Source organism: Notamacropus eugenii, chromosome 5 (assembly GCF_028372415.1).
Source record: "Notamacropus eugenii isolate mMacEug1 chromosome 5, mMacEug1.pri_v2, whole genome shotgun sequence".
Classification (NCBI taxonomy): domain Eukaryota; kingdom Metazoa; phylum Chordata; class Mammalia; order Diprotodontia; family Macropodidae; genus Notamacropus; species Notamacropus eugenii.
Window position 1 is genome coordinate 432459008 of NC_092876.1, and position 21334 is coordinate 432480341.

Here is a 21334-nt window from a genome sequence, read left to right on the forward strand (position 1 = left end):
TTGGGGGAGAATGCTTTATTGTCTTCTAAGGTCTAGAACTGGGAATGAAGTCTGAGATCCGTTGTTAGAGAAACTACCTTGAACTCGAAGGCATTTTGCAGGGAAAGAACTGAGTCTAACTACCTTAGAGCGGGCTTGAAATCCTGCCTGTGAAGCTGACTATCTGTGTGACCTTGGACGAGTCACTTGAACTTTGTGAGCCTCAGTTTCTTCACCTGTAAAATGAGAGGACTAGACTCTCAGATGGACAGCTCTAGATCTGTGATCCTATGATACTAACTCTTCAGAGTATCAAGAAGAATATTGAAGAAAAAAATGACTTTTTCCTAATCTCTCCATTTCTTAACCCTAGCAAGTACTTGTGGCACTTACCTCTTCACTCTGCCCCTGCAGTTCCCAGTGTCCTTTACCAAGTTGGGTACTTGAAGTTGTAGATTTGCAGATGTGTATTTTATCTGTTTCACTAATTCCTGAGTATGAAAAGTGGGTATGCTGATAATGTTGAGCATAGGTTTAGAAGGGAGGTTCAGATATTGTAATAAACTGTAGTTCCCACATGATGAAATTGTGAGTACACCTTACATATTTTACTCATTGATTACTATGCCTACGTGTTCTTGTTTAACCAACTAGTATATCCTAACGTTCTCCTAACACTGTGGTGCGGTAATTATTTGAAGCTTTAGCAATTTCAGAAAATAGGATATCTTACTAAAAACAGAATGAAAGTATTTTAGGTATACATAGAAAATTCAAGAAATTAAAAAATATAAAATAGTAGTATTACCATTGGAAAGAGTGATCAGAAACCAGTTTTGCTAACTTAATTTTCTTTTCTTTTAGTTAGAATGTGTTGCAATGGAAAGAAGGCTAAATCTGGCTTTGCTTGCTACAAGTGTGACTGTAGACAAATCACTTCCCACTCTGAGCCTCAGTTTCCTTATCTCTTGGATGAGAATTGAACTAGAAGGTCTTTTTCAGCTCAGACAGTCTGTGATCACTGATGATACAAGTTAGGTTAGAGTCTATTTAAAATAGATGATGGAGTCATTTTTGGCAGTCAGTATTTTGATTACTTGAGATTATTTCTGCTTTTCCTCCCCCTCCCTCCAAGCTCAAAGAAAGCTTCAGAACAGTTGAACAAACTGGTCAGTTAATTTTAGACTGGCTTGAGAGGAAAAGCTAGTTTTGAACTGGTACGTTTTGAATCTATCTTAATTCCTCTGAAGAGTCAAATCTTATTGAAATCCATAGAAGACAAAAATCTCATCTGGACTTGGTATTGCAAGAGCGCCATTTATTTTCTTTGATTCCTTTAGTGAATTCTCCTGTGTTTTGAAGACAGCATTTTGAGGAAAGAATGTAGTGATGGTGATTCTTGACCTTTGGAAAGTTTGAGAGGGTTATAAGTAAATCCTTGCAGCATCTATTGAAACTGGCTTAGGGACTGCCTTCTGTAGACACTTGGAAAGCACGTAATTTTTTTTTTTCCTGGGATGTGTTGAACTGTGGATTGAAAAACCTTGAAGAAATTCACAGAGAAGGGGCTTGAAAGCACATCAATATTGTTATCTAGCTACTGTGACAGTCTACAACTTTTGTTTCTCTCCAACTAGTCTTATAAGGTGTTTTGAGTTATGCCATAACTGGCTTTAAGTTCCTGCTGAAAGTACTTTGAAGGAAATAATCTCTTTGGCAAGTCAACAGGGAAACAATTTTATATTTATTCGGTTGTTTAACAAATATCAGTTAATCTTATTTTGTGCAAGACCACACTGTTAGGCGCAGTAAGAAAGTTACACATTTTGATATACTTTGAGCTTGTTTTAGGAGGGTTTGAGTGTTTCCTGTTGAGATTATCCTCTTACAGTTTCTAAAAATGTTAGCTTGCAAGTTCTTTTTCAGTAACTTTGGAATGGGGATAGACTGGAAAACATTTCCTAGGACAAATTTATTTTGGCCTTTATAGTTATTTTGAGTAATTAATCTGTGAGGGAAATACATCCTTACATCAGGACATTTTGAAAATACCTCTGTTTTCTATAGATTACTTACATTTGAAACATTTCTCTAAATTTTAAGAGTCCAATATTATGTTTTGTTGGTTAATACCTTTGAAGAGACAAGAATTAAATTATAATGGTGATTCTTTAACATTTGCAGATTTACTGGTTAAGAAAATATAGTTGTTGCTGGTAAGGGAAGGAATTAAATTGAAGATATTAGAAATTTTTTACATTATTTTATTGTACTTTGTGCAAACTTAATATAAAATAAGCAATGGATACTATTATATATATCATAAGAAAATTTGAAATAATTGTTGGAACGAAGACATAAACTCCCTTGTTTATAGTTGTTTTAAGGGAAGGGGAACAACAAAATACACATAATTTTCACCCTTATTGATGGTATACCTATGATTGCATTTTGTGAAAATAACAAATTTTTAAATATTAAGTCTTGTTTCATCCCCCATCAGCCCCCCAGAAATGACAACATTGCAGAACAAGAGCAAAGTTAACAATAAAGTTGTAACAAAAATGTTATTGTTCAGGTAGATGATAATATTTTTAAAAGCTTAATATTATTGTGTAATGCTTCATATTTGGGGGAGTTACTGTCTGAAAACAAAAAATGCTTTTTGATTGTAAGTGCTGAATTGAAAAAACCAAGACATGGATTTTACCTTCTGTGGTTTCCTGGATAGTGATAGGCACTCTGCTAAGTTCTAGGGTTACAAAAAAAGGCAAAAAGAGTTCTGCCCTCAGGGAGCTCATATTGTAATGAGGGAAGACCAGGTAAGACCATCTCACACTTAGGAGGTATTTTTGAGATAAATTGGAGCTAACTTTACCCCACAGGGAAAGCACTGGGGCTATGGGTTGGAGAGAGAGAGAACAAGAAGGCGGCTTCTTACGGAAGGTGGCATTTGAGAAGAGTCTTGAAGGGAGCCAGGAGGCAGAGATGAGAAAGGGGAGAGTGTTTCAGCCGTAGGGTATAGTAGCCAGTTAGAAAGTGCAGAGTATGGAAGGTGGAGTGTCATGTTCCAGGAGCTGCAATTAGGCCAGTGTTCCAGATTGTAGAATACAGGGCACTGAAATAAAGTGTAAAAAGGGTCTAAGCTGAGAAGAGTTTTAAAAGCCAAACAGAATTTTCTGTTTGATCTTGGAGGTAATAGGGAACCACTGGAGTTTATTAAATGGAAATGACATGTTCAGATGTATGCTTTAAGATCACTTTGGCAGATGAATGGAGGATGAACTGGAGTGGGAAGAGACTGGAGGCAAGGAGCCAACTAGCTGTCTCTTACAGTATAGTCCAAGTGTGAGGTGATGAGGGCCTGCACCAGGGCAGTGAATCAGAGGAGAGAAGGGGAAATATATGAGATAGAAATGAAAGGACTTGGCAGTAGATTGTTTGGGGTAATTGAGAATGAAGAATCAAAGATGAGTTGCCAGCTGGGATGATTGGGAAGACAAAAATGCCCTCAGTAGCTTGAGGACATTTAAGAGTCAAGGAAAGCATTGGGGGAAAGAAAGATAATGAGTTGTTCTAGATATATAATGAGTTTAAGATGTTTCTAGGATGTCCAATTGGATGCCAATAGGTAGTTGGAGATATGAGCCTGGAGGTCAGGAAAGAGGTAGCTCCATGGATAGAACACTGGACTTGGACTAAGGAAGACCTGAGTTGGAGTTCTGCTTCAGAAACTAGCTTTATGACTGTGGGCAAGTCACTTTATCTGTGTAAGTCTCAGTTTCTTCTTATGTAAACAGGAAATAGTGATAGCTCCTGCCTGATAGGGTGGTTGTGAGGATCAAGAGAGATAACAGGTAAAAGCACTTTGTAAACCTTAATTAAAAGGCAATATATTATTAGAAGTCATTATTAGTATTATAATAATTTTAGATTCTGGCTGGCTTTTCTATACCTTTAATATTCACATTGATTCATTTCATCTAATACTAATATGGAAACTAATGTTCTTAACAGCATAGACCGGGAATTGCTTCTATAACATTTACTAATGAAGATGGTTGTCTGTTGGCACAACTTACTTTAATATGAACTGTTTCATTATTTTAATGTACATTGTTTGCAGTGCAGTATATTAGAGGGGTAGGGTTAAGTTGCTTTATGCTCTTGAAATTCCATCCTTGCAATTCTAGTAATATATTGTAGCAGGGAGTTTATATAAAATTACTATTTATATACATATTAAATACGTTTACTAGTTCAGTGATTCTCAAACTTTTTTGTCTCAGGAACACTTTACACTTAAAAGTTTTGAGGACACCTCTGTGGTTGTAGCTATATTTATATAGGTAGGTAATATCTATAAATATTTACTGTATTAAAATGTTAATAGTATTGTTATGAAAATAGTTTTGACTTTGTGAACCTCTTGAAATGGGGGGGTTCCCTTGACTTTGTGAACTGCTGTATTATGTTATTCATGCTGAGAAAAATCCAACTCTAATAATTTGTCCTAAATAATTTAGATTTCTCATATTGTCTGAAAAAAATGAGTTTCTAATAGCACCCAACTGGGAGTTTTAGGTTACTTTGACATCTTGCCTAGATGTGTTATTAGTTTTTTTATATTAGGAAAGTGGATACCTTTGCCAACTGAATTGTATGTATGGTGGTAATAAATGAAAATTTTTAGAGGTTTTTCACGGGAAACTTTTGGTCCCAGTCCATTTTATAGTTAACAGAGTTAGGTTAGCAAAGTAAAAATACCACTGGCCTTAGTGAAACTTGCTCATAGGCACAGATTAAGTCTAAAGATTAAATGTTCTGTGGAGGTCAAACAACTCTCCATAGAGAAAAGCTGTGTGGTGGTACAGTCATTTAATGTACCATGCACACACGTGAGAGGTGTGTGTGTGTGTATATGTGTGTGTGTGTGTGTGTGTGTGTGTGTGTGTGTGTGTGAGTGTGGATAGACAGATGCTGGGGCCTAAGTTGGGTAACTATAGGGAATACCTGAAGTTGATTTCTGCATATAAATGACCTTTGGGAATCTTTTTCCCATTTTCCTTTTTCAAATGTGCTATAAGCCTTTGATTCCCTTGAGCTGCATATGTTGGCTTGCCTTGTACTCTCTGTCTCTGGCATGCTTAGATTCCAATAATTGTGACCTTTAACTATTGTTAATTCACAAGTTTCCATTCCCTAAACTCCTTAGTAGCTCTCTTTCCCCCTCAATTTTCTTATCTTTCAAATTACTTTACCTGTTGGGTTATTTGTGACCTTTTATTCTCTTAGGTCAATTTTGTTATTTTTTTATTAGATCTATTAAAAAACTCTTGATAGTATGATTGGTATGGAAAAGAATAAGTAAATTCAGTATTGGTTATTTTAATTATGTTAGCCTGGTTCAGCCATGAGTAATTATTATTTTTTTAATTACTTATTTTTAATTTGCCCTCTGTTGAGCAACAAAAAATTCATGGCTTCTTGAAATAGAGTATTCATGGTTTTTTGTTGTTCTGCTTCTTAGGGTGTTAGATGCTTCTTAAGTTAACTCTCTTTAACCTCTTTTCCAGTTCATTTGTTTTTGATAGGAGATACTTTACATTTTTTCAGTCCTTTAATTTTGCTATTTTTTATTTTTTGCCTTATGGCATTGATTTTTTTTTTTTGTCTATTCTAATTTCATGAGGTCTATTACTTAGCACTCTTTTCCCTTGAGCTATTAATTTTTCTTCTAATTCTTTCCTTCAGAGATTTTATTTTACCTACAATTTCCTTTTTTTATTTTGAAAAGTCTTTTCATCTTTTCTAGGTACTCATAATATAATTCCTGTGGCCAAGCTCTCTTTTTTTGATGTTATGCTTTGCCTTTTTTTCTTCTGGTTTTGTCTCTTGAATACCTCTGGATTTATACTATTTCTTAAATTTAAAAAAAAAATACTTTTTTTCAATTAACAAGCATTTATTTTCCCCCAGTCTTTTCTCCCCCCATTAAAAAAATGGAAAATAAAAACCTAGGCCTTGTAACAATATACATAATCAAGCAAAGCAATTTCCCACATTGGCTGTGTTCAGAAATATATTCTTCTTCTGCATCTTGAATCTGTTGCTTTTCTGTCAGCATGTGGGTGATATTCTTCATTAGTCCTCTGAAATGGTCATTGAATTCATCAGAATTTTTAAATATTTCAAAATGATGTCTTTTCAGTGTTGTTATTATATTGTTTTCTTGGTTCTGCTTACTTCAACCTTTTCCATTCATACCAGTTGTCCCAGGTTTCTTTGAAAACTTCTTCCTCATTTATCATGATGTGGTAATATTCCATCTCATTCATAATGCCATAATTTTGTTGTTCAGTCATTTTTCAGTCTTCTCCAACTTTTGTGATCTCATTTGGGGTTTTCTTGACAAAGATACTTAGTGGTTTGCCATTGGCTTCTGATTTTATAGATGAAGAAACTGAGGCAAACAGGATTAAGTTCCCTACTCAGGGTCACATAGCTAGTAAGTGTCTCAGGTCAGATTTGAACTCAGGAATATGGGTCTTCCTGACTCCAGGTCCAGTGCTTTATCCATTGTACCATCTAGCTGCCCATAATTTTAGTAATTCCCTAATTGTTGGATTCAGCCTTTGCTGCCACAAAAAGAACATCTCTAAATATTTTTGTACATTTTTTTTCTCTTTCATCTCTTTGATGGGATAAGTCTAATAGTGGTGTCACTAGGTTGCATGGTAAGCACATTTTAATAACTTTTGGGGCATAGTTTCAATTTGCTTTTCAGAAAAGCTGGACCAATTCATAACTCAACCAACATCATAAATGTGCCTGTTTTCCCACAGATCTTACAGCATTTGTCATTTTCCTTTTTTGTCCATTTTGCTAATCTAATGAGGGCAAGATGGAACTTCAGAGTTGCTTTATTTTAAATTCTCTAATTATTAGTGACTTGAAGCATTTTAAAGAATGGCTATTGGCTTTTTATATCTGTTGACCATTTATTAATTAGGAGAAAGGATCTTATTTGTACATAACTTATGCAATTTCTTGATTGTATTGAGTGCCTTTTTATTGTTTACTCATCTCTCCAGCCTCAAATTCCTCTTTTGTATTTCACCCAAGAGAAGTTTTAGTTACTGAAATGGAGAAGAGACCTCATCAAACATCATTTTTCAAGCGCTTATTATGTGTCTACTATATGTCAGACATTGTACTAGGTGCTGGAAATTCTTGGCCAGTAGTGAAATTCTATCCCATAAGAAGCTTATGTTCTAATAGAGGGGACAACATACAGATATATATGTGATTATATGCAAAACAGATGTTAAGTAATCTTGGATAGGGAGAAGGGAAGGAAGGCACTCGTATCTGGGGAAAAGGCATCATGTAAAAGGTGGCAGTGGGGCTGAATCTTGAAGCAAACCGGGGATTGCAAAATACAGAGGAGGGGAGAGAAGGGCAGGGCCAAGGCAGGGAAGCAGGAGGTGGAGGATGTTGTGAGAGCAGGATTATATTAAGTGTCTGACATTGGATTTGACTCCATTTCTGAAGTTGTCTTTTGGACTCTATTCATTGTGCCACCTAGTAGAGAGAGAAAAATTAGAGGGCCCAGGATAGAAAACTGGGAGACATTGAAAATTAGAGAGTAGGACAGAGAGGATCGTTGAGAGGTTGGAATTTAGATTGTGGAAAGTTTAGATAAGAATGAGAGGAATGGGAAGTGGAGGCAATGAATGTAGACATGTTCTTTTAAAAAAATATTTGTTTAAACTGCCAAGATCTGCCTTCTTCGTCCCTTCTCTCCCCTTCCGTTGAAATCATGAGGAAAAAAAAAAACAAAACTCTTTACAAACATATATAGTCAATCAGAATGAATGCCCACTTTGACCATGTCCAAAAAAATTTGCCTCATTCTGAATTCTGAGTCCTTCACCTCTCTATCAGGAGGTGGGTAATAATTGTCTTCTGGAATTCTGGTTGATCAGTATACTGGTAAGAGGTCAGCTCAGTAGTATTCTGTCACATTTACATACCACAAAATCTGTTTTTAAAAAAAATTATTTATTTTTAGTTTAAAACGTTCAGTTGCACAAGTTCTTGAGTGTTAAAATTTATGCCCCTTCCTCCTCTCCCCAAGACAGTGTGCAATCTGATTTAGACACTACAGATACATTCATATTAAACATTTTCATGTTAGTTATAAAGAATTATAACCAATGAAATGAATCACAAGAAAGACAGAACAAAGCAAAAATGAGAGAGCAAATAGTATGTTTTGATCTACATTCAAACTCCATAATATTTTTTTCTGGATGTGGATAGTATTTTCCACCATGAGCTTTTTGTACTTGTCCTAGAACCTTGCATTGCTGAGAAGAGCCAAGTCTATCAGAGATAGTCCTTGCACAATGTGGCTGTAACCATGCACAATGTTCTCCTGGTTCTGCTCCCCTCACTCAGCATCAGTTCATAGAAGTCTTTCAGGTTTTTGTGAAATCTGCTTATCATTTCTTACATTCATATACTTGCTCAGCCATTCCCCAATTGATGGGCAGTTCTTGGTCACCACAAAAAGAGCTGCTCTCAATATTTTTGTACATGTATGGCCTTTTTCTATTTGTGTGATTTCTTTGGGATACAGCCCTAGAAGTAACATCATAAAATCCTGTTCAGCCATTCCCAGTTTATGGGTATTCCCTCTGATCCTCGTTCTTTGTCATCTCAAAAAGGACTGTAAATATTTTTATAGTTTATTTTGCTTAGTACTAATCTCTCCCTTAATCTGCAAATCCTTTAATTTCCCCTCTGCCATTCTCTCATTTCCATCCCATTTTCCTGTTGAGTGAAATATATTTCTGTGCCCAACTATACTTGTGTCTCTTCCTTCTTTTGACCAGTTCAGATAAGAATGAAGTTCAAGTGTCAGCTGCTTCCCCGCCCCCTCTTCCTGGTTTGTTTAGATAGCCACTTGGGCACCCTGATTATGTGAGATGATTTTTAGGTAACCTTCCTTTCCCTTAGCCTCTATAATGTTAATTTTCCTCTTTCTTTCCATTCTTTTCTTGAGATTATGGAGACAAGAGAACCACTCCTAGACCTTGCTCAACTGGATTTCTTCTGTGTACTCTGATGATAGGGTTCAGAGGAGAGGGGTGTATCATCTCCCCATATTCGAATGGAAGCAGTTTAGTCCTTTTTCATTGTTCCTTCATGTTTACCTTTTTATAGTTCTCTCTTGTGCTTGAACTTCAAAATTTATCTGTGGCTATGATCTTTTCCTCAGGAGTGTTTAGAAGCCTTCTGTTTCATTAAAGGTCCTTTTTTTTCCTCTGTAATATTATGCTCAGTTTTGCAGGGTAAGTTATTTTTGGCTGTAACTTCTTGTCTTTTGTCTTCTGTATTATTATATTCCAAGTTTTCTTCTGCTTTATAGTGGTGGTTGCTAAGTCATGTCTTATCCTGACTATGGCTCCTTGGTATTTGAATTCTTGCTTTCTGGCTGCTTGTAATATTTTTTCTTTGACCTAGAATCTCAGGATTTTCCATTTTGGGGTTTCTTTTAGGAGTTGACCAGTAGATTCTTTCTATTTCCACTTTGCCTTCTAGGCAAAAGAGTTCTAGGCAGTTTTCTTTTAAGATTTGTTGAAAAAAAAGTCTTGGCTCTGTCTTTTTGGATATGGCATTCAGCTAATCAAATGGTTCTTAAATTTTTTTTTCTCCTGGGTCTGTTTTTTGAGTCAATTTTTGCTATGAGAATCTTCATTTTTTTCAGTCTTTTGACTTTAATATTTCTTGTTGCCTCATGAAGTCATTGGCTTCTGTTTGGACCATTCTGATTTTTAGGAACTTTGTTGCTTGGCCTTGGAGGTTTTACACCTCCTGTGCCATTTTTCCCTTTCCAGTGCTTTCGTCTACAGCTTTCATTTCTTTTCAGTTTTTTTCCTTAAATGCCCTTATTTCATTTATAAAAAATATTTTTAGCTCTTTTTTTTTTTTTAAACACTCTTGCTTCATCTCTTCTAGGAATTCTAGTAGAGTTTGCACTGAAGCTGTGTTCTCCCAGGGCTCTGCTTGTAGATGTTTTGGAGTCAATTCTCTTCTGCATTTATGTCTTGAATACTTCTAATGCCATAATAGCTCATTATGGTATGGTTCTTTTTTGTTTGTCCTTTTTTCCTTCTTACTTCCCAGCTTAGGACTTGATGTTTTGTCTAGATTCTACCAAACTTCTAGAGGGAAGGGCTAGCCTGGTCCTCTTGCTGCTTTCTTGGGGTATTGAGTATTTTGTTGTTCTAGGATCTCAACAACATGCTAGGGGCTTACAAACTTTCATTTTGCCCAAAGTCGTCTGTTCATGGCAGTCTTGTTGCTCTGGATCTGTGATCCAGGATTTGGTAATGAGTGACAAAGCAGCTGTTTGGCACTTATACCCGTTTTCCCCAGTATGGGTCTGGGATCTTTTGTGCCAGTGCACAGCCTCTCTTGGGATGCTACTTGTGTGCCATGTCCTCTTGCCCTGACCCTGTCCATTTTCCTATGCTGACCTAGGCTGGACAGTGGGCTCACTGACGTTTTCTGAATTTCTCCATCAGAATTTGGTCTGGTGCATTTTATAGATTTGTTTGAAGGAGTTGTGAATAGGAGCTCACCTGAAGTGCTTCTTTCCATTTTATCATCTTGGTTGTAACAACTTCTTTTTCAAGTCCTTTGTTTGAGAAAGGGAAGGGATGTTTGAGACTAGTTAGCAGAGGTTATCGTGCCTAGGGAGGTTTTTTTTTAAGGAAGAATTGGTCATGCTTGGAGATAGCAATGGATAGGGAGAGATTGAGGATTAGAGAAAGAGGAGATGACAGTAGAAAGAGTCTTTTGGAGAAGTTAGGGAGGGGATGAAGGACAGAGAGGGATTGGTTTTTGGCAGGAAGGTCACCTATTCATAAGAGAGTAGAGGAGTTGATAGTTGTGTTGATGTATAGGATTTACTCAATGAGGGCAGATCTTATGGCAAATGATCTTGTTTTTCTCTGTAATATATTAGTTAAGGTCTTCCTGTGAGAAGGTAAGAGTAAAAAGTGCTTTGGGAGTTCTGAAGAGAGAAGCGGTTTGGAATAGCCTTTGGTGAATGATATAAAGGACTTGTTAGGGAGGATTAAAAGGGCTTCTTTGTTTCCATGTGGGCCCATTTGTGATTAGATAACAAATTTACCACGAACCAGTCCATAGTTTCAAGGATCATAATTCACTCATCTGTTACCCTAAGTGCTATAGGTGATAGGACTAGGGAGCAAGAATTTGAGAGCAGTAGGTAATCAATCAAGAAATAAACATTTATTAAGCACTTACCTATGTGTCAGGCATGCATGATGCTAAAGGCTAGGGATTCAAAAAGAGGCAAAAGACAGTCCTTGCCCTCAAAAAACTCACAATCTAATGGGGGAGAGAGAGCAAACAAATGTAAGTATATGTAAACAAGCTGTATACAGGATAAATAGGACGTAATTAGCAGTAGGAAGGCTCTAGAATAAAGAGGAGTTGGGAAAAACTTCCTGTAGAAGATAAGATTTTAGTTGGGACTGAAAGGAAGACAGGGAAGAGTAGGCAAAGATTAAGAGGGAGAGCATTCCAGATATGGGGGACATTCAGAGAAAATGCCCAGAGCTGAGAGATAGAGTGTTTTGTTCTTGGAACAGCAAGGAGGCCAGTGTCATTGGATCAAAAAGTATGTGGTGGAGGGGGAGTAAAATGTAAGAAGATTGGAAAGATTTTTCAAAGATAAGATTTGTATATAGAGAAAGGTTATAAAGGGCTTTGAACATTAAGCAGAGGATTTTTGTATTTGATTCTGGAGGTGATGGGGAGCCACTGGAACAAGGGAATGACATGGTTGGACCTGTGCTTTTAGTGCAGTCGCTTTAGTGACTTAACAGAGGATGGACTAGAGTGGGGAGAGACTTGGGGCAGGCAGACCCATCAACAGGCTGTTTTAATAGTCTTGGTGTGATGAAAGCCTGCCCTAGAGTGGTGACAGCGTCAGAGGAGAGAAGGAAGCTTACTTGAGATATTGCAGAGGGGAAATCTGTAGGCCTTAGCAACAGATTAGACATGGGACACCAGCGATAGGAAGAGTTGAGGATGACACCTAGGTTGGAAATCTGAGGGACTAAGGGGTTGGTGATGTTCTCTACAGGAAGAAACTGGTGAAGGAAAGGGTGAGTTTTATTGTAAGTTTTCACTGGCTGTGTATTGTTACTAAGAATGAAGTGCAGTTCCATTTTTTGAGGTAAAGTACCTGGAATGAAGTTGGTAGATGCCATGGTACCCTGGATTAGTTGATTTGGTTGAATATGTTAATGACCATATTGAACTGCAAAGTGGCTGCCAAAGATGATTTCCCATTATATTGCATCTCTTTTCATGATGATCCCAGATAATAGTACAGTTTATTTATGCCAGAATGCCTACAAAGTTCTGCCAGACTAGTACTAAGCTAGTGTGTTTCCAAGCAAATATTTTTTGCTTTTAATTGATACCAGAGAGTAACTGTCTATACTGTTTTTAGGTCTAATTGCCTTTCTGAGTATTACCAAGATATCTGTTCAGAAAATGGTGGTAGTATTTCTTTAAATCAGTCTCTGGTTCCTTGAATTAACTCCTTTTACCTTTTGACATTCATAAGGAAGTATTTTCACTGAAGATTTTCTATAATTATTATTTTATATATATTAAATTGTTACAGAAGCATTCAAATTGCCAGTCTGATAGTGAAGATGTAATTTTCTTATATTACGTACCCTGCATATATTGTTACTTGAAAAGATTATAATCAGTGATTGAGAACTCATATACATAGTGCATAAGTAATATAAATTTTTTGAACTGAGAACCAGGGAAGAATATCCTAAAACATTACTTTTAGTGTTGACAATGGCCATACTATTATTTCCATTTTTTAAAATATATTGAACTTGTGAAATATTCAGAATATTGTATTTTTAAGTTCTTTTTGCCACTCTTGGAATTAAAAATAGAAATACAGAATTAGAGGCTAATGTCAAGTCTGTCTAGATTTCAAAAAACTGGAGGCAGTGTGTGGATTCTTTTGCCTTGTGCTTTATTTATTTTCTATATTCAGAAGCTTGGGGAAATTTTCTTGTATTATTTCTTACGTTATGGTGCTGGGTTTCTTTTGACCATTTATATTTATTTAGGAGGCTTATGATCCTTAAAATTTTCTCTATATACAAATCTTGTCTTTGAAACCAGTGTGTTTTGCTGATGAAGAGATCATCTATTCTTTAAATATCTTCTAGCGTGTCCTTCACTTGAATACATTTGTATTCCCAAACTGTTGTTCTCTCTTTTAACTTACTTGGAGAGGCTTGTTGCTGTGGATTCAGGTTTTTCTATTCTGTGATTATTTCTTCTGTAACATAGTTATTATAAGGTAATCAGCTCTGCCATTTGTTCCATTCTAACTTCTCTCATGATTCTTATTTCTCACTTCAAACCTTCTGTAACGTCCCGCTGGAGTTCTGTACTCTTGTGGGAATGGAATCCGTGGGGCCTTTTTTTTCTCCTCAGGTATTGGTTCAGTTTCCTTCCTCCTGCAATATAGGGAGGTTTGTAATCTCTTGAATGTTTTCTTTCTTTACTTTTAGCATCTTCTTTGTGGATTTATCTGTTTATGCTCTAGCTCAACATCTGAAAGGGGAAATAGCAAACAGATGCATATAAGCAAGTTTATATACAGGATAAATAGGAAATAATTAACAGAGGGAAGGCACCAGAGTTAAATAGAATAGAGTTCTTAAGCAGAACTCTAAACGCGATTAAGAGAGGTTCGGAAAACCTCTTTTTAAACTTCATTCCTCTTGACATCTTTGGTGGTTTTAGCTTTTTTTCTCCATATATTCCCCTGTTGGTAACTTTCTTATTCTTTCCCTTTGATAAGTTTACACTTGGTACTTGATCTCAAAGCCTCTTTCCAATTTGCTGAATTTACTTTTCAGTGATTTTCATTCTCTGACTCCAAATAACTTGGGTGCTGGGGCAAGAGAAGGAAACAAGACTGATCCCAACAGTATTCTGGTTACCTTTTCTTCAGGTTATATGCAACCCTGCATGCTAGTGCTTTGCCTCATTTCCCTATAATCTTTAGTTTTCTGAGCTGAATCAGCATTTGCCACTTTTAATGGTGTACTTTATATACCTTGGGAGAGTTGATGTCCACTGTTTGTTACAACAGGATGCTAGAAGATGGGCAAGGGCTTTGTGGGCAGAGACTATATCAGAGGGAAATGCATGAGTAGGTCTCAAAGCACATGGTTGATTTGTGTGCCCTGTCAAAGCTGCCTGGAAGCTTAATTGGACCTGGAAATTGAGTGAGGTGCTGTGGATTAGCATTCTTTACTGTTAATTGAGAAGGCTATTCCTTTTTTAGGCTTCTTGCTTGTTTGCCCCGTGGAAACATTCATAATTGTTCCAACTCTGCTCTGTAATTCCTCCTCTTTTCTTTCCTTTGTAAGAGTTAGTGGGGACAAAATGTTTAACCCTTCACTTTGTTGGTTATCTCTGCCTGTTTTTTCCTAATCTCCTTTACCTGCCTGGCATCAGAAGTTAAATGTAGCAGCTGTAGAAGATGTAGGCTTGAGGTAGAAGTTATTAGCATGATATTTTCTTAATATATTCATGTATTCCTGAAAAGATTTGCAGGACTTGAATTTTGGTAAATAGATTGATGTATTAGGAAAACTTGATATTGAAAGAACTCTTAGGGTATTAATCTCTTTGCAACATTACTAATTATTGCCAAAGTTATCTTTTTAATTTTATCCTCTGTAACATGGTGATAATTTTTGCCTTACCTCACACAGAGTACTTAGAAAACTAAAATGAGATCATGTCTCTGAGAATGCTTTAAAAAGTACATGCAATAAGTAAATAGTAAGTAGTAAGTAAAGTAAATAGTAAGCTAATATTTTCAGTGTGATTTTCTTGAAGTGAGGCATATCTGTACCTGATAATGAGGGAGGCGCATGTTACTAGAAATGTGCTGTGATGGCTTTGAGTAATCTCTCTTCCATTTCTCCTTCCCATCACTTTTTGTCTCATGCTGGTTCCACATAAATGAAGAATTCCTAGGGAGAATTCTTGGTTTGTTTGAAACTGTCTCAGGAGAATTAAGATTTGTCTAGTTCCTTAGTCCATGAGTAGAACCCTTGGCACCTGCGTGTGATCAAGAAGCATTAAGTGAGTTTTTGTTTATCATGACCTGTGGCATATTGATTGCCTATCTTAATGTAATAGCAGATTTCCATATCCTCATGTGTATAAGTGTGGTCTATACTGCAGTCAGCTTCTATGCTCTATTTTATCTATATCTGTATAAATATTTTATATATAGGTATCTACATGTGCCATTAGTACTACCTTGTGTCTTTATTCACATTCTGTTACTTTTGGACAACCCAATGGTTTATGCATGTCTCTTCCTTCTTCCTTCTTTGTATCCCTTTTGGATAAGACAGCCATCCCTCTATTGGTCTAGGGATTCCTGCATATGTCATGAAATAGACTTAATATAGAGTTAACTAAAGGGCATGTGACTTATGATTGAGGGCTCTTGAAGACCCATCAATTACCATCGCAACAAATGATCTCTACTAGCTGATGCAGACCTTGGTGACACATCATCCTCACTACAGCATAGGAAGTCTGGGCAGTCAAGGGAAGTGAACTACCATGGGATGGAGCAATGTGTATTGGATGCGACTATACATACTTCGTGTCAGTGAAACGCACAGCATACCTCAGAGGGCTAGAAGTTGAAGGGTGTGAGGGGAGGGTGCCGTATTGAATGGAACTGTCCCTCCCAAGGCAGAGAAGAAGGAAGGAAATGAGCATTTATATAGTGTACTATGTGTTGGGTACTATGCTATTTTACAAATATGATCTCATTTGATCCTCACAACAATCCTGGGAGCTGGATGCTGTTATTGTTCCTATTTTACAGTTGAGAATACTGAGACAAAGGTGACTTGCCCAGGATCACACAGTTACTGTCAGGGGCTGGATTTGACATCACGTCTTCCTGACTTTAGGCTCAGCACTCTAACCACTGAGCCACCAGTTACTTCTGTTACTCAGAAGCCCCAAAGTAGGACATTGCATGTTGTGTCAGGAAAACAGCAAGGAGGTCAGTTAGACTGGAGCCCAGTCTATGTGAGGGAGTGTCATGCACATTCTTAAAAGTTGGGCTGGAACCAGATTTTGAGAGACTTTAAATGTCAAACAGGTGAGTTTCTGTTTCAGCCTACAGGCAGTGAGAGAGTTAATGGAGTTTCTTGTAGTGACATGATCAGACTTGTGCTTTAGGAATATCGTTTTGGCAACTTTTTGAACTATGTATTGGAGAGAGGAGAGACAGGATGTAGGGAGAGCATTTATGAGACTATTACTCTAGTTTTGGTCAAGTGCTGCAGAGAACTTAAAAAGGATGAGACCTTAAAAAAGGTCATCACATTTGAAAGTAAGGAGATTATCGGACAGAGAAGTTTCAGCTGAGGGTACACTGGAAGCAAAATTGCAGTAAGTTGGGAAATGAGTGGAAATTGAGAAAGTAGGACCAATGAGTATAGATTCATAAAGCTCTTCTAGGACTTTGGCTGTGAAAGGGAGTAGAAATGTCGGATGATCGTCTTAAGGAAGTTGTGGGTGTTTGTTTTTTTTTTATGGAAAATCTAAGCATATTTTAAAAGAGGCATTCAAAGAATTTGTGGATCAGGAGAAGTTGAAAATTAGGGAGAGAGGAGAGATGATTGAAGAGGTCAACTCTAGGTGAAACTGTGAGAGGATGGGGATCTGGTGTGTGTTTGTCCTTCCTTGCCGAAGAAGACCATGCCATCAGAGAAATAATGACTTGCATTTGACTTTGTTTTGAGTGAGGGATCTGGTAATGGCAAGGAGAAAGGGCCAATTCAGAGATTAGCAAAGGAAGTGAGGGTAAGGGATGACATCTTGAGGGTATGTGAAATGGGGAATTGAGAAAGAGAGGGAGCTTTTGATAGATGCCTTCAGTTTTTTTTTTTTCAATTAAGAAATCAGTAAAGTCCTGCTGAGAGGGAGGGGAAAGAGTTGGTATAGGGTAGCTTGAGGCAACAAGGTTGGAATAAGTAGGGCCAGTGATAAAGAGCAGATCGTGAAAGAATAACTGCATACAGCAGTGAGGGCTCCCAGTTGATATTGGATAATATACATTTTTAGTGGCCCCAGATGGAACAATGGTGTGACATACTCTAGCTATATTCAGCTGCAGAGTATGGAGAAAGGTGATAGTGGGAGTAATTTCAGTTTGGAGTTTGGAAAGGGGTGAGCTTGCTAGGCTAATGGAGCCTTAGTATGTGTGAAGTTGAAGTAATTTTGAAGGGAGAAAAGTGAAGCCAGAGCAGGACTAATGTGCTGGGGAAACATAGAAAGTAGAATGATGGTAAGTCAGGTTTAGGAGAACAGAGGTCCAGGGAGAGCAGGAAGGATAAGAGGCAGTGATCAGAGAAGTTTCAGAGTTATAGTTGTAGAGGTGAAACTTTGGTGATATTCACAAGACTGAGTATATATAATCTCTGTGTGACTTGAATGGAGTGAAGGAAGGTATGCCTTCAAAGTATTGAGATAGGCCAGGGAAGTGGGAAGCAAAGGCATTGGAAGGGACATCAGCATCTGAATTGAAGAGCCCAAGTATTAGAAGTGTTAGAAGTGAGTCCATTTAACAAGCCCCCAACAGTGAGAAAGAAACATGCTCACCTTAAATAAAGAATAATACCTGTTGTGAAATCAGGAAAGCCGTTGTTAATCTTTATGTCCATTCCCCCAAACGGACGGGTAGCCTCCCCAGTAAGGTTACAAAAACACTACAACACGTGCAGGAAGATGGGGCATCTTATGCTGTTTCCTGAACTTTGGATCTCCTGTGACACCATTCCTGGTCGTGTGACTCCATGTTCTCTCCTCTCTGATAGGCCCTCCCTCACACAGCTCCCTGGGCCTGTGCATTAGTTTCTGACCTCTGACCTGTGCATGCTGGGTCACAGCCCTTATCACCTAGGAAGGTGGGCAGCAGAATTTCCTTACTTCTCGTAGAAGAAACTCTTTCTAGTAAAAGTGAACAATGTACGTAGAAGTTGGTTTCTGATGCAAGTCAGGTAAAGAGGCCTCATGGTCCTTGTTGTGCAGTAAGTCAGCAAAGCGGATAATGATTCATCTGTAATGAAGTGAGAGCCTATAAACATTTATTATGTGCTAAACATTTGGGGCTGAAATGTAAGCAAGTTAAATAATTCTCTTTAAAGAGCTTATTTTTAAAAAGGGGAATACAGCACTTAACAGGGGGAAGAGTTCTAATTCTTATAGAAGGTCCTAGATTTCTGGGCTTCATCCCTTGGGAAATGTCATGGTAGGTGGGTAATGGGGTAAAGTGAAATCTCATCAGTCAGCTCAGGGTTGGGGGTAGGGTAGTTTCTGGTGGAAGGAACATGAGGAGGAAGCTGGAATAAAAGTGGCACTGCTTGGTGACTTTTAATGTCATTTTCATTGGTAAAACCATATCTGCCTCTGATGTTGAACCATTTGACAGTAACAACTTATTTGGTGGCAAAAGCTCTCTTTTCCTGGTGTTCCATAGCTGGGTTTTTGAGAAGGCAGGGGTTGTAGTTCCTTCAGTCAGTTACCAGGTTGTATCTTCACTAGGGTTGCTCTCCTGGATGATGGCTTCCAAGGGCTAGGTTCGAAGCAGGCTAATTAGTCTGGAAGTGCTGTTCCTCTTGGGATTCTTGGGTTTAACTGCTCATTGGTGTCAGTGATGTTAGTGGTGGCAGAGATGGCAGGTTCCTTCTCCAGAAGGGTTGTTTCCCTCAATTATGGCAATGGGGACCTGGCTAGAAGCCAGGCTGGCCTGGGGGGGTGCTCTTGGGCCCCTGGCATTATGCCTTCTCTCTTAGGGTCTGAAAGAAGGTATTGTTTGAGGTAGTGGCAGTGGTTTGACCTGCCAGGCACGAAGCCTCTTGCCTTTCCAAGTGGGTGTCTTGCTTTTTGAGCTAGGCTGGTTTGCCTACTCCATTGGTGCTAGTTGGTTGGCATTTGATGGTAGTGGTAGAGATGACTGGCTACTTCTCACCAGAACCTGCTGTCCTTGATGCATATTTTTGTTGCCATGTCTTGACATGCTATTGGATTTCCTTAGTATTTGCTATTGAATGGTGAGTCTTTTGTAATACATATGTACTTAGTTTTAAGGTTATTTCACTCCACCCACAGTGTGGAAACATCAGTAAACAAGGCTTTTTTGGCATTTCCATTAGCTCCAGCAGACAAGCCAACAAAGTCACACAGGTTACTCCGATGTGGCGGCAGATGCAATTGCATAGTTCTGTTTGGATCCCAGACCTAGAGCTGGAAGGGACCTTGAAGGATGTCTAGCTCAGTTATTCTTATTTCATCCATGAGAAGCCCAAGGAGCTTCAGTGACTTGCCAGCGTCACACAGGTTGGAAACATTTTAATAGCTACTTCAAGATAATTGGTTTCCTTTGTAATCCTGTGTATTTCATTTTGTGCATTTGAAAACATTCTTAGAAGGGATCTGTATCTTTCACTAGGCTGCCAAAAAGGTTGATGATACAACATACCCTGCTGTTTAAGGGCTCAGAAAGGAAGGGCCCAGTGAAGGAGGCAGAAAATAAATAACAGTAGTTACTTAGAAAAAGAACCAGAATGGTCTGGTCTCTGAAGCCAAGACAAGAAAGAATAATAGATCTAGAGTTGAAGAGCACCTCAGGCCAGCTAGTCTAAGTCTTTTTTTATGTAAGAGCAAATTGAAGTCCATAGTGTGAAATGGTGCAGAAGACTGAAAATAGGTTACTGGGTTTGGAGATTATTAGTTCATTGATGACCTTTAAAAAAATGCTTTATCAGTAGAATGGTAGGGAATGGAAGGTAGATTTGGAAAGGTTTAGGGAAAGAAGTGGAGTGTTGCAATCCAGAAAGAAGGCAGCCGTGGCCAATGTGGTGATTTGTTTTGCTTAGATATACTTTTTTATGGGAATGAGTTCTGTTGGGACGGAGTGGGAGGAAGGGAGAAATCATTGGAAAGTGACAGCAATTTTTTTTAAAGCAATAAAGCATTTTAAAACATGCTTTTATAGATGATTTTGTTCCTATGCACATTGTGTTGTAGTGGAAGCATCAGGTGTAAAGGTTCTAACAGGACTTAGGAGCTCACTAAATTTGTGGAGTGAGACAGGACAAATCAGAAGACTGAAGTTATCAGCCTGGGGAACTGTGAAAATGTTTGGGCCATGAACAGAAATATAAAATTAGGAAATGAGTAAGTGTGTGGAGAAACAGGTAGTGCTGAGTGTGAGGAGGGAAAGAGAATGGGGGCATGAGAAGTGAGGGTTTGGAATATAGTGAATTGAGATAAGTTGCACTTGATTTCATTATGACAGCAAACTCAGTTGAAGTGGTTTATAGTAGAGGATGAGAGAGGCACTGTGGTGTACTGTTGGGAGCTATGGGATAATGAAGTTGTTTTAAAAATACTTTGAGAATTTTATTTCAGTATATTTATTTTTCTTTGCAGTCCTCTGTATTTTATTTTGTGCATCTCAGAAACATCATTTTGAGAAGGATTCTCTAGGTCTCACCAGACTGCCAAAGGTGTCTGTGACAAAAAAAGTTAGGATTTAGTGGATGTAGAGATAACTTTGGAATACCTGGGTTATGACCTATCCCTAACACGTTATGTCAGCTGGGACGAATCATTTAATCTTTCAGTGCCCCAGTTAATTCTGAAAGACTAAGTTGCAGCTCTTCAAATAACAGGGTTTTTTTGCTGGGAGTTCCCTACAACAATGGTTCTCAAACTTTTTGGTGTCATAACCTCCTCATTACACTCTTTAAAATTATTGTGGGGCATCCCCCCCCCCCCAAAGCTTTTACTTTGGATATATCTATTGATACTGTAAGTAAAACATCTCTTAGCATTGTTATGAAAACAGTTTTGACTTTATAGACCTCCTGAAAGAGTCTGGGTACTCCCAGGGTCGTAGCTTTGAGAACTGCTACCCCATCCCAAGGAATCACAGGTACATATATATATATGTATATTTTTTTTTTAAAGAGGGAATGGTGAATCAACTTGAGGCTGGAAGCATTGGAGCTATAGTCTAATCCGATTATATATTACTTTCTCATACTATGTCCAGAAATAATCTTTGTGGGAGTGAGAAGTAGAGAAAATCTATCCTAATTGATTTCTAAACTCCACTATCACATGGTACTTTACAGGCAGAGTTGAGCTTGGT

At 37.9% G+C, this 21334-nt stretch overlaps 1 protein-coding gene across 10 annotated transcripts in view; it reads left to right on the forward strand.

The window, feature by feature from the left end:
- Window positions 1-21334, forward strand: part of CASK (calcium/calmodulin dependent serine protein kinase) — a 436118-nt gene that overhangs the window by 1179 nt on the left and 413605 nt on the right. The gene's annotated exons all lie outside the window — the stretch shown is intronic.